We start from the raw sequence: 11,743 nt of genomic DNA on the forward strand, positions 1-11,743 counted from the left end.
AAGCCTTCTTCTGCAGCCAGACTGAAGAGCAGAAGCCATTAGCTATAAAGCCTGGAGTCACATACTCACATTCCATCTAAATTGCATTAAAATAGTGTCACACCAGGTTGTGAGAAGGAAACTTTGTCCTAATAGCACCCACTGTCACCAGATAAAGACATAGCTATCAAGATGGGTAGAGAAAACTTAGTTAAGAGCATTTTGTCTGGCAAGAAACTGCTTATCAATAGTTGAGATTGTGGAATCCGTATTCTATGATTATTGTCCTCACTTTCCTATTGTTCGTCTGTGTGATCTCTGTCTGGTTTGTAACTGTTTCTGTCTGCTGTATAATTTAGTAAAATTATACTAAAATAATTGGTTACGGTGTAGCTAAGCGGGACTCAAGTTTCACTATATAAACTGGGGTCCAAAAAGCAAAAGAAAAGAAGGAAAAGGGGAGAGGAGAGGAGAGGAGAGGAGAGGAGAGGAGAGGAGAGGAGACCAAGAAGGAGGAGGGAAGACCTGGAAGAACTCACCTCCGAGACACAGCCTAACACCAGAGCTACCAGGATTCCTCTGCACAACCATGATGTGCAGCAGCTAACATCCAGAGAGACTGGCCTTGCCTGGCCAACAGGGGAAGGCTGCCTGCCTTTATCAGGATTGATGAGCATGACACTGTGTACTTAGCATGTGTATTCTGCTTGCTCGAATTGTCAATAAATAGAGAATAAGAATATTACTGTGTAAGGCTCTTTCAGTGGCAAAAGATCCTGCAAATCCACAGCAAGTTACGTCCTGAGCCAAGGAACTGGGTAAGGGTGAGTGTTTAAATTAACAGGGTTGCACCTTGAGCCCTAGGAACTGGGTAAAGGTGTATGTCCCTAAAGTGTGGAAGGGATAGAGAAATATGTGCGGGTAACAGCAGGGTCTCAGGCAGAAGAGGCAGGGCCAGGAGACTTCTCATCCTCCCCACCTACAGACCCTGATTGTCCTGGAGGTGGGGGAGCGCATGAAGACTTTACCCCTCCCTTGCCCTCTCCCCCTTCCTCCACCTAGAGAGAAGCACCAGCTCTTTTAAAACAGCTGGAAGTTCACTCTAGGTACCACAGTGGGAGGAGACTTCACATGCTCCCCTGCCCCCAGGCCAGGAGTCTCAATTGGCCTGGGGAGTGGGGGAGCAGCAGGGCAGCTGTGGGCCAGATCTGGCCCATGGATGCTGTCTTGCCCACCCTAGTGCTAGACACAAAAACAACGGCCTCTCTTTTTGGGTATGTCTACACTACCACCCTAGTTCGAACTAGGGTGGTAATGTAGGCAACCGGAGCTGCAAATGAAGCCCGGGATTTGAGGCACGGACTAGGTAGTTTGGAGTAGGCTTCCTATTCCGTTTCACGAGGAGTAACGGTAGTTCAGAATAGGAAGCCTAGTCCGAACTACCAAGTCCGTGCCATGTGTAGCCACGCGGCACGGAGTCCGCACTAGCGGACATTTAAAAATGGCGGCGCCCGGCAAGATGCAAATGAAGCCCGGGAAATTCAAATCCCGGGCTTCATTTGCAACTCCGGTTGCCTCCATTACCACCCTAGTTCGAACTAGGGTGGTAGTGCAGACATACCCTTTCTTTGTTATCGAGTAGATTTGAATTCTTAAAACCACAACATACATAGAGGTGCTAATGCTTTCATCCAAGAAGGAGCTCTCTTCTCAAGCCCTCTAATTATGAGAGGGATTTTCCCCTAGCTGACATGATCTCTCAACCTCCTGGCTCCTGCAGCTGTGCTATGGTGCTACCACTAAGAAAGAAAAATTTACTTCACCACCCAAATGGACAAGTGGCTTGCTAATGTCTTTAAAATGCCTGTCTGGAGGAACTGTTGAATTTGCAGCCAATGCATATACAGTAATATCAAATTATTTGATATGTATTGTCTTAATTTGATTACATGCTTTTAAGGACATTTTCCTGAGCCAGAGCCATTAGGTTTCATATCTTCACATATCCACATTTTGATGCACTAACAAGGAAAGAGCGCTTTCTTTCCCCCCAGTCAGTTCCCATTTCTTTGTGTGGGGCAGGTGCTTCTCACACTACACATTCTCTTTTTTCAGGACAGGATGATCATTACCAACTCTATAGAGACTATCACACTCCTAGTCTTGAGTTACAACTAGTCTTTACCTAGAAATTATGGTGAGGGACAGATACCATTACTATTTAATATAGATCTCAAAGGTTACACACATGCTGTCTTTTTTAACCTATGCAGGAAATGTAATGCCTATAATTCTACTTTAAGGGTTGTATCAATGGGAAATACACTTAAAGAATTGAGACAGGACTCTGAGAATATATCAAAACAAAGACACACAAGCCTCCTCCAGGCCCAGAAATCCATGGTGGTTTATGTGCTACCATCAGTCTCCCTGGACAGATTTCTTGTGGGTGGGGCAAATCATAGTTCAAAGTCCCATGTCACAAGGTGGAATCATACTCAAATGCTGTTACTGCGGTACAGATTTGGAAGAGTGTTAGAACTAAAGAAACTGTATCAAGGTAAGACCTCGGCATGCTCGTAGAAAACAAATGATCAGTTCAGTGTGTTGGACAATTTCCCGCATTCCCACCCTTCTGTGGGGGCTATTGCTGAGAACACAGTAGCCACTATACTCACTGACTAGTTATTGCCTATTAGTACTCATGGTTCGTAAAGTACTTTCAAACTCAAGATATCACAAAGACACAGTGCCTTTAAAAACCAAGTTTTATTCTACTCCACTGTCTGCATAAAAATTCCTAGGAGATTCTCACTGATTTCTAATGTGTTCTCTTTCGAAGACCTCCATGCCTTAATGAGGTCTGGCAATTCTAGGGGAAGAAAATGTTTTCACATATACTCAGTAGTAGCTGCCAGGTAAAGGGGAAAAGATCCTAGATCAGTACATTCTCAGTAACTTGAGTTCTCTCTGTGTATCTTCACAGATCAATATTTCAGCTTCTTCAACATTCAGGGAGAATAGTTTTGTCTGACAGCCATGTAGACATCTTACTTTATGGAAACAGCAGAAGGAAGCCAACTTTGTCTTGACCTTTCATTACCTTGTCCTTGTGAATGCAAATCCCAGAACCTGTGGTATGATAGGCATGAAAGAGGAAATCAGTTGAAAAACTTGCAGATGACCTAAACCTTTCATATTTTTCCCAGTAGGGGTCACACACGATTCACTCTTACTTTTCTTGTGTTTGGTTAGCTGGTTCTATAATGATTCCTGGATTGTTCAGAATCCCTTCCATCCCTTTCGGAGCTTTGTGCTTAAAAGAGATATTTGAAGAGGATTTTGTTAAATTCTGTTGAAGTGATTACCAAAGTGTCCACCATCTAATTGTATCACTGAGCCAAGTTAATATTTAACAACTGTGAGGGCTTGTCTTCAATACTGGGAAGATCCACATGGCTGCAATTGATGCAGCAGGTGTCAACTTAGTGAGGCTAATGTAGACCCACTAATTTGAGGGCAAAGCACTCTCTGGTCAATTCCAATTCTCCATCTCACCGAGAAGGATAAGGTAAATCGATAGAAGAGCATCTCCCACCGACACAGTACTCTGGAAATTTTGATAGCAACATTTCCCCCGTATATATATTTTCATCCATGGCTTTTAGATCTCCCTTTATCCTGTGAAAAGAGAAGTCTAGACAAGGGCAAAAATGGGTCGGGTTTTTCCTGTGTAACTGCATGGGCTGCAATGGAGATTTACTAGGCTAGAATCAGGCCTGGTGTCTCATATATGATGGCACTGCAAATATGAAGTCATCATGACCCCTTGGGAAAGTGGGAGTTAGAGACCATCTTGGGCTGGATTAAATATTTCAAATTTCTTCCCTGACAGGGAAATTTGCAATGTAGTTAAAATGAAATGTTGATGTCTGTGTTCCATGTTGAAATATTGATGTATGGATGCATAAAATGTTTTATGAATGCATGGTTCCATTCTATGATTTACTACAACTGAATAACACCTTCTCAGAACTTACTCACTAATACACGAGCTGAGTGATTGGTTTTTTTCTTTGTAAAACAAGTGAAGGAGTGGGGCTGAATTAAATGCAATATATTCAGAAACAGTCCTTTGCTCTGAACTTTACAGGCAGCATATTCTCCGTTGCATGGTGCATCCTCCAGGGACACTGTGCTAGAGAAGAAAACAAACTACTTGCTTGCCCTGTGCCATATCATGGAATGCTGAGTAAAGAGGTGTAGAATTATGTAGTCAGGGCACCCAGCAGTGGTACGGAGTCAAGTAGTAACTTCCTGCTTCAACCCAGGAGAAGACTAACGTAAAGCACCTGAGTGGAACGATGAGGTAAGTGGGCTGGTGGAAGTGTGCTAATCCCTACACTGGCACAGAGGTAGATTTTAAGTTAGAAGAGACCAGTTGAGAGACAGCCACAGGAAAGTTGCACCAATTCTTTTTTAGCAAGGGAGAGGAGGCAACATTTAGCTACTGGAACTATAGAATCATAGAATAATAGGACTGGAAGGGACCTCGAGAGGTCATCGAGTCCAGCCCCCCACCCTCAAGGCAGGACCAAGCTCCATCTACACCATCCCTGACAGATGTCTATCTAACCTGTTCTTAAATATCTCCAGAGAGGGAGATTCCACCACCTCCCTTGGCTATTTATTCCAATATTTGACCACCCTGACAGTTAGGAATTTTTGCCCAATGTCCAATCTAAACCTCCCCTGCTGTACTTTAAGCCCATTACTCCTTGTCCTGTCCTCAGTAACCAAGAGGAACAAATTTTCTCCTTCCTCCTTGTGACACCCTTTTAGATATTTGAAAACCGCTATCATGTCCCCCCTTAATCTTCTTTTTTCCAAACTAAACAAGCCCAGTTCATGAAGCCTGGCTTCATAGGTCATGTTCTCTAAACCTTTAATCATTCTTGTTGCTCTTCTCTGTACCCTTTCCAATTTCTCCATATCTTTCTTGAAATGTGCCGCCCAGAACTGGACACAGTACTCCAGCTGAGGCCTAACTAGTGCAGAGTAGAGCGGCAGAATGACTTCACGAGTTTTGCTTACAACACACCTGTTGATACAACCTAGAATCATATTTGCTTTTTTTGCAACAGCATCACACTGTTGACTCATATTCAACTTGTGGTCCACTATGACCCCTAGATCCCTTTCCACCATGCTCCTTCCTAGACAGTGGCTTCCCATCTTGTTTGTATGGAACTGATTGTTCCTTCCTAAGTGGAGCACTTTGCATTTCTCTATTAAACCTCATCCTGTTTACCTCTGACCATTTCTCTAACTTGCTAAGGTCATTTTGAATTATGTCCCTATCCTCCAAGAAGTTGCAACCCCACCCAGTTTGGTATCATCTGCAAACTTAATGAGCGTACTCTCTATCCCAATATCTACATCATTGATGAAGATATTGAACAGTACGGGTCCCAAAACAGACCCTTGAGGAACTCCACTTGTTATCCCTTTCGAGCAGGATTTAGCACCGTTAACAACAACTCTCTGACTACGGTTATCCAGCCAATTATGCACCCACCTTATCATGGCCCTATCTAAGTTATATTTGCCTAGTTTATCAATAAGAATATCATGCGAGACCGTATCAAATGCCTTACTAAAGTCTAGGTATATGACATCCACTGCTTCTCCCTTATCCACAAGACTCGTTATCCTATCAAAGAAAGCTATCAGATTAGTTTGGCATGACTTGTTCTTCACAAACCCATGCTGGCTATTCCCTATCACTTTATTACCTTCCAAGTGTTTGCATATGATTTCCTTAATTACCTGCTCCATTATCTTCCCTGGGACAGACGTTAAACTGACCGGTCTGTAGTTTCCTGGGTTGTTCTTATTCCCCTTTTTATAGATGGGCACAATATTTGCCCTTTTCCAGTCTTCTGGAATCTCCCATGTCTGCCATGATTTTTCAAAAATCATAGCTAAAGGCTCAGATACCTCCTCTATCAGCTCCTTGAGTATCCTGGGATGCATTTCATCAGGACCTGGTGAGTTGCTGACATCTAACTTTCCTAAGTGATTTTTAACTTGTTCTTTGTGTATCCTATCTTCTAAACTTACCCTCTCTCTGCTTGTATTCACTACGTTAGGCACACCTCCAGACTTCTCAGTGACGACCGAAACAAAGAAGTCATTGAGCATCTATGCCATTTCCAAGTTTCCTGTTACTGCTTCTCCCTCCTCACTAAGCAGTGGGCCTACCCTGTCCTTGGTCTTCCTCTTGCTTTTAATGTATTTATAAAAGGTCTTCTTGTTTCCCTTTATGCCTGTAGCTAGTTTGATCTCATTTTGTGCCTTTGCCTTTCTAATCTTGCCCCTGCATTCCCGTGTTGCTTGTCTATATTCATCCTTTGTTATTTGTCCTAGTTTCCATTTTTTATATGACTCCTTTTTTATTTTGAGATCATGCAAGATCTCCTTGTTAAGCCAAGCTGGTCTTTTGCCATATTTTCTACACAGCGGAATTGTTTGCTTTTGGGCCCTTAACAACGTCCCTTTGAAATACTTCCAACTCTCCTCAGTTGTTTTTCCCTTCAGTCTTGCTTCCCATGGGACCTTACCTACAAGTTCTCTGAGCTTATCAAAATCTGCCTTCCTGAAATCCATTACCTCAATTGTGCTGGTCTCCCTTCTACCTTTCCTTAAGATCATGAACTCTATTATTTCATGATCACTGTCCCCTATACTGTCTTCCATTTTCAAGTTCTCAACTAGTTCCTCCCTATTTGTTAAAACCAAATCCAGAACAGCTTCTCCTCTGGTAGCTTTTTCAACCTTCTGAAACAGAAAGTTGTCTCCAATGCAGTCCAGAAACTTATTGGATAGCCTGTGCCCCGCTGTGTTAGTTTCCCAACATATGTCTGGATAGTTGAAGTCCCCAATCACCACCAAATCTTGGGCTTTGGATAGTTTTGTTAATTGTTTAAAAAAGGCCTCATCCACCTCTTCCACCTGGCTAGGTGGCCTGTAATAGACTCCTAGCATGATATCACCCTCGTTTTTTACCCCTTTTAGCTTAACCCAGAGACTCTCTACACAGCTATCTCCTACGTTCATCTCCACGTCAGTCCAAGTGTGTACATTTTTAATATACAAGGCAACCCCTCCTCCCTTTTTTCCCCCTGTCTGTCCTTCCTGAGCAAGCCGTACCCTTCCATACCAACATTCCAATCATGCGTCCCATCCCACCTGGTTTCTGTAATACCAATGATATCATAGTTGTATTTATTGGTTAGCAATTCCAGTTCTTCCTGCTTATTACCCATACTTCTTGCATTTGTATATAGGTATCTAAGATACTGATTTGATCTTGCCTCCCTGTTGTGCCCTGACCCTCCTTTCTCCTTGCCATTATAGGCCGTAGTCCCCCCCATTTCCAACCCATCTCCCAGTCCCGCACATTCAGCATTTACCTGTGGGCTTTGGCTCACCTGTCCCTGTCGAACCTAGTTTAAAGCCCTCCTCACAAGGTTAGCCAGTCTGTGTCCAAACAAGGCCTTCCTGCTCCTGGAAAGGTGAACTCCATCTCCGCCAAGCAGTCCTTCCTGGAAGAGCACCCCGTGATCAAGGAAGCCGAATCCCTCCTGGCGACACCATCTTCGTAGCCAGGCATTCACCTCCAGGATGCACCTCTCTCTGCCCGGGCCCCTACCTTTGACAGGAAGGATCGAAGAGAATACCACCTGCGCTCCAAACTCCTTCACCCGTACTCCCAAAGCCCTGTAGTCACACTTGATCCGCTCAGTGTCACACCTGGCAGTATCATTTGTGCCCACGTGGATGAGTAGCATGGGGTAGTAGTCAGAGGGCCGGATAATCCTCGACAATGCCTCCGTAACATCTCGGATACAGGCCCCTGGCAGACAGCATACCTCTCGAGATGAACTGTCAGGGCGACAGATGGGTGCCTCCATTCCCCTCAGAAGAGAGTCTCCAACCACCACTACCCTACGTTTCTTCCTCGCAGTGGTGGCAGGAGACTGCTCAACCTTGGTGGTGCAAGGCCTGGTCTCCTCCACTGTGGGGGGTGACTCCTTGTCTCCTGCAGAAAGTAAAGTGTAACGGTTATGTAACAACACAGTGGGAGGGTTAGGAGCAGGGGTGGAACACTGCCTGCTTCCGGAAGTAACCAGCTGCCAGTGCTCACCCTGCACCACCGCCTCCACAGCACCAAAAGCCGAGTTAAGCTATTTCAACTTCAGCTATGCAATTGACGTAGCTGAAGTTGCGTAGCTTAATTCGACGTTATCCCTGCTGTGTAGACTTACAAATGGGCAAGAGGGTTTTGCAGGCACCGGATGACAATTTAAAATTCAGTTTCACTTCAGGTAATCACTGTCGTTTTCCTTTTTACAGTGTCAATCAATGAACAAGCTACAGTGAGCAGTCAGGCACTTGATATAATACATTTAAGAACAGGTTGGGGCAGTGACTGCTGGCTCTGGGCTGGCAGGCTTGGAGCTGGCACAGGCACTGTGACCAGAGTCAACCCCTTTAAGGGCTCCAGGGAGGGGGAAGGGAGAGGAGTTTCTTGGTTGAGGCTGGAGTGGCCACCAGGGCATCCTGGGAAAGCTGAAGGCCCCCTATATCGAAATATATGTCTACACAGCACTTATTTCGAAATAGCCATTTTGAAAGTGGTGTTATTCCTCATGGAATGAGGTTTACCAATTTTGAAATAAGCCCTCTAATATTTCGATTTAATTTCGAAATAGCAGGTGGCTTGTGTAGATGCTAGGAAAGTTATTTCAAAATAACAGTTATTTCAAAATAACTTTGCTGTGTAGACATACCCTAACTGAGTGCTTGCTCTACCTAACAATGGTGTGGGTGGCCACTGATGTCCTCCTGCACTATATTGTCACAAATACATGCCAATCTGTTCTCTCTACTCATTGGCTGAATGTAGTCACATTGTCCAAGAAATCCAACTGCTCCTTCCCTGGTTGGCAATGCGCACCAGGATCTGTCAACTTACAGGGTGGATTCTGATAAGCAGCAGCAGAAGTTAATTTTTCAGTCTGGAGGAACATAATTCAGACATCAATAAATATTGATCGTCCTTTCTTCTTTCTTGACCTGGACAACCATTCTTAGGTTACTGACAAAATGAGAGTAATTATGCATTATTTATCTACCTTTAAAAAGGATGCTGTTCTTTTTTTTCTTAAGGCTCTATACTGAAGTCCCCTTGGGAAAGAGAGAAGGTGGAGTTACTTACCCTGTGTAATCTCCTAAAAAGCAACATACAACAACACACACACACACACACACACACACACACACACACCCAGAATGGCCAGTGATCATTAAGAAAGAAACGTGAAGCAGGAGGCGAGTAGGGAATAGGCTGGCCTGCTGATGTCACTTCCTGGTGCTGAACTCAAATGTAATGACAAGAGAGGGACTGGACTCCTCCATGCTGTTGGGCCCTGGATACTAAAGAAAAGTATTTAATTGTCAAAAGCTGTCCCTTTGAGAGGTGATTAATTAGCAAAGGCAGGGAGGAGACAGACTCTAATGGCATCTCAGCTACTAACAACATAGCTATAATGATGAGGAGGGTGTAACTGTAGGATCACAGCTCATCTTCACTGCAAGTAACAAAGGCTTGTTTATATCTCTGACCTCCTGTTTTAAAGTGATGTGCCCAGGATAAATTGCTGCAGCCCACTTAATTGTGATTAAAGCAGAGTTTGGATCTGAGAATCTATATGGTAAAGTGCTTAGAGCAGGCATGTCCAAAGTCCGGCCCGCGGGCCAATTGCGGCCCGTGTTCCGGTTTAATACGGCCCCACAGGTAATTTGGCAATATCTATCTTTTATGGCCCCCAATGAATCCATATGTATTGAGATGAATACATTGTAAAATCTCAGTTAATGTCAGTTGGTCTAAATCAGTTATAAATATATTTGGACACAACATGTATACTTGGTGTTATGTTCCTGTTCATATTTTTTGAACTTAAAAGTTGACAGACAACCTCTATTACCAATAATATGTAATGTACTTTACAATGTTCCTGACATATATTTCAGCTTCCTGGATTTTTTTTTAATCTGGCCTTCAGATATGAAAGGCAGAGTGATTTAACACCTGTTTAGATTTGTCATCCATGTGACGAAATGAAAAGTATGCCGTTTGCAATAAACTTTGCATAAAATAGTTAATTTGTGTTTAATTTTAATGGTTCAAAGAATGTCAGGCAAAATGGTCGGCCCTCACGCATGTTCACTTCATCAAATCTGGCCCTCTTTGAAAAAAATTTGGACACCCCTGGCTTAGAGGAAGAGACTGGTAGCCAAGTTCCAATGCTAGAGGCATCCCTGGATGTTCGAGGTTTAAGCATTCTATTTTTTTCATCTTTTCTGGTTAATTGGATAAAAGCAAAATAAAAGCTTGAGGGGGAGCGGTCTTGTGGCTAAGGCTGGGGATGAGGATACCTGCTCTATAACTGTAAAGTTTGGACAACTGACACTTCCTGTTTTCTACTCTGATTTGTCTATTTAGATTACAAGCTCTTTGGGGCAGGAACATTGTGTGGGTGTATGTACAAAGCCTAGAACAGGAAAAGATGGGAAGTCAAGAACCTGCACACCAGTAAGAAATATTACTGGGTTATTTATGAGAACTGAAAATTTTATTAGTCCAAGATTTAGGACTTGCTGGTTTTAATCCTACACCAGTACTAAAACCAACTAGGATGTCTGATGGACTGGACCCATCAGATTCAAGATCTGATCTCTCATTGATGTCTAGGCCAGAATTCAGAGAAACAGGCCAACAAAAAATGGTATCCTCAGGATTCCACTGGCACACTATGCTTATGTCTAGCAATGGCAGCTTGTGAGCTATTAGGCAAACTAAATACCTTCTTCCTCAAATAAGAAATGATAAACAGTATACCAGTTTTCCTTTCAACTACACTATGGCTACATCTAGACTGGCATGAATTTCCGAAAATGCTTTTAACGGCAAAGTTTTCCATTAAAAGCATTTTCGGAAAAGCACGTCTAGATTGGCAGGATGCTTTTCCGCAAAAGCACTTTTTGCGGAAAAGCGTCCGTGGCCAATCTAGACGCGGTTTTCCGCAAAAAAGCCGCGATCGCCATTTTTGCGATCGGGGCTTTTTTTTGGAAAACACTACTATCCGGTCTACACCAGCCCTTTCAGGCAAAAGTCTTTCGGAAAAAGACTTTTGCCCGAACGGGAGCAGCATAGTATTTCCGGAAAAGCACTGATGATTTTACATTAGATCATCAGTGCTTTTCCGGAAATTCAAGCAGCCAGTGTAGACAGCTGGCAAGTTTTTCCGCAAAATCATTTGATTTTGCGGAAAAACTTGCCAGTCTAGACACAGCCTACGGATTTCCGCCTCTTAATTTAATTGAGTAGCTGCATGAAGACAGAACTGAAACATCCTCTCAGATTTCACTGAGAGAGACCACCACTGAGGCAAAACAAATTCATCCTTCCTAGGAATCCTTTTGTTTCAACAATTTGCATATAACATGCAGCCCATTGACGTATCTAACCCTTATGGTACTAAGTCACATATATCTAACCTTTATGGCACTAATAAAAGCTTTTCAAAGTTTTAATATTCTCATTGTAGGAATTAAAATTGATTTTAATAAATTCAATGTCGCCTATACTTCAGAGGTCAAGAAACAATTTGGCAAAACAGTCCATTTTGTTAAG

The 11,743-nt window shown here is 43.2% G+C and overlaps 1 long non-coding RNA gene across 1 annotated transcript; it reads right to left on the bottom strand.

The window, feature by feature from the left end:
- Nucleotides 1-1,653: 1,653 nt before the first annotated feature.
- Nucleotides 1,654-9,314, bottom strand: LOC142830399 (uncharacterized). Its single transcript, XR_012905603.2, has 3 exons — nt 7,473-9,314; nt 3,216-3,295; nt 1,654-3,111 (listed from the first exon to the last, which is right to left on the bottom strand). It is a non-coding gene; the product is annotated as an uncharacterized LOC142830399 (long non-coding RNA).
- Between the last annotated feature and the right edge of the window lie 2,429 nt (nt 9,315-11,743).

Source organism: Pelodiscus sinensis, chromosome 8 (genome assembly GCF_052426305.1).
Source record: "Pelodiscus sinensis isolate ZL-2025 chromosome 8, ASM5242630v1, whole genome shotgun sequence".
NCBI classification, from domain to species: domain Eukaryota; kingdom Metazoa; phylum Chordata; order Testudines; family Trionychidae; genus Pelodiscus; species Pelodiscus sinensis.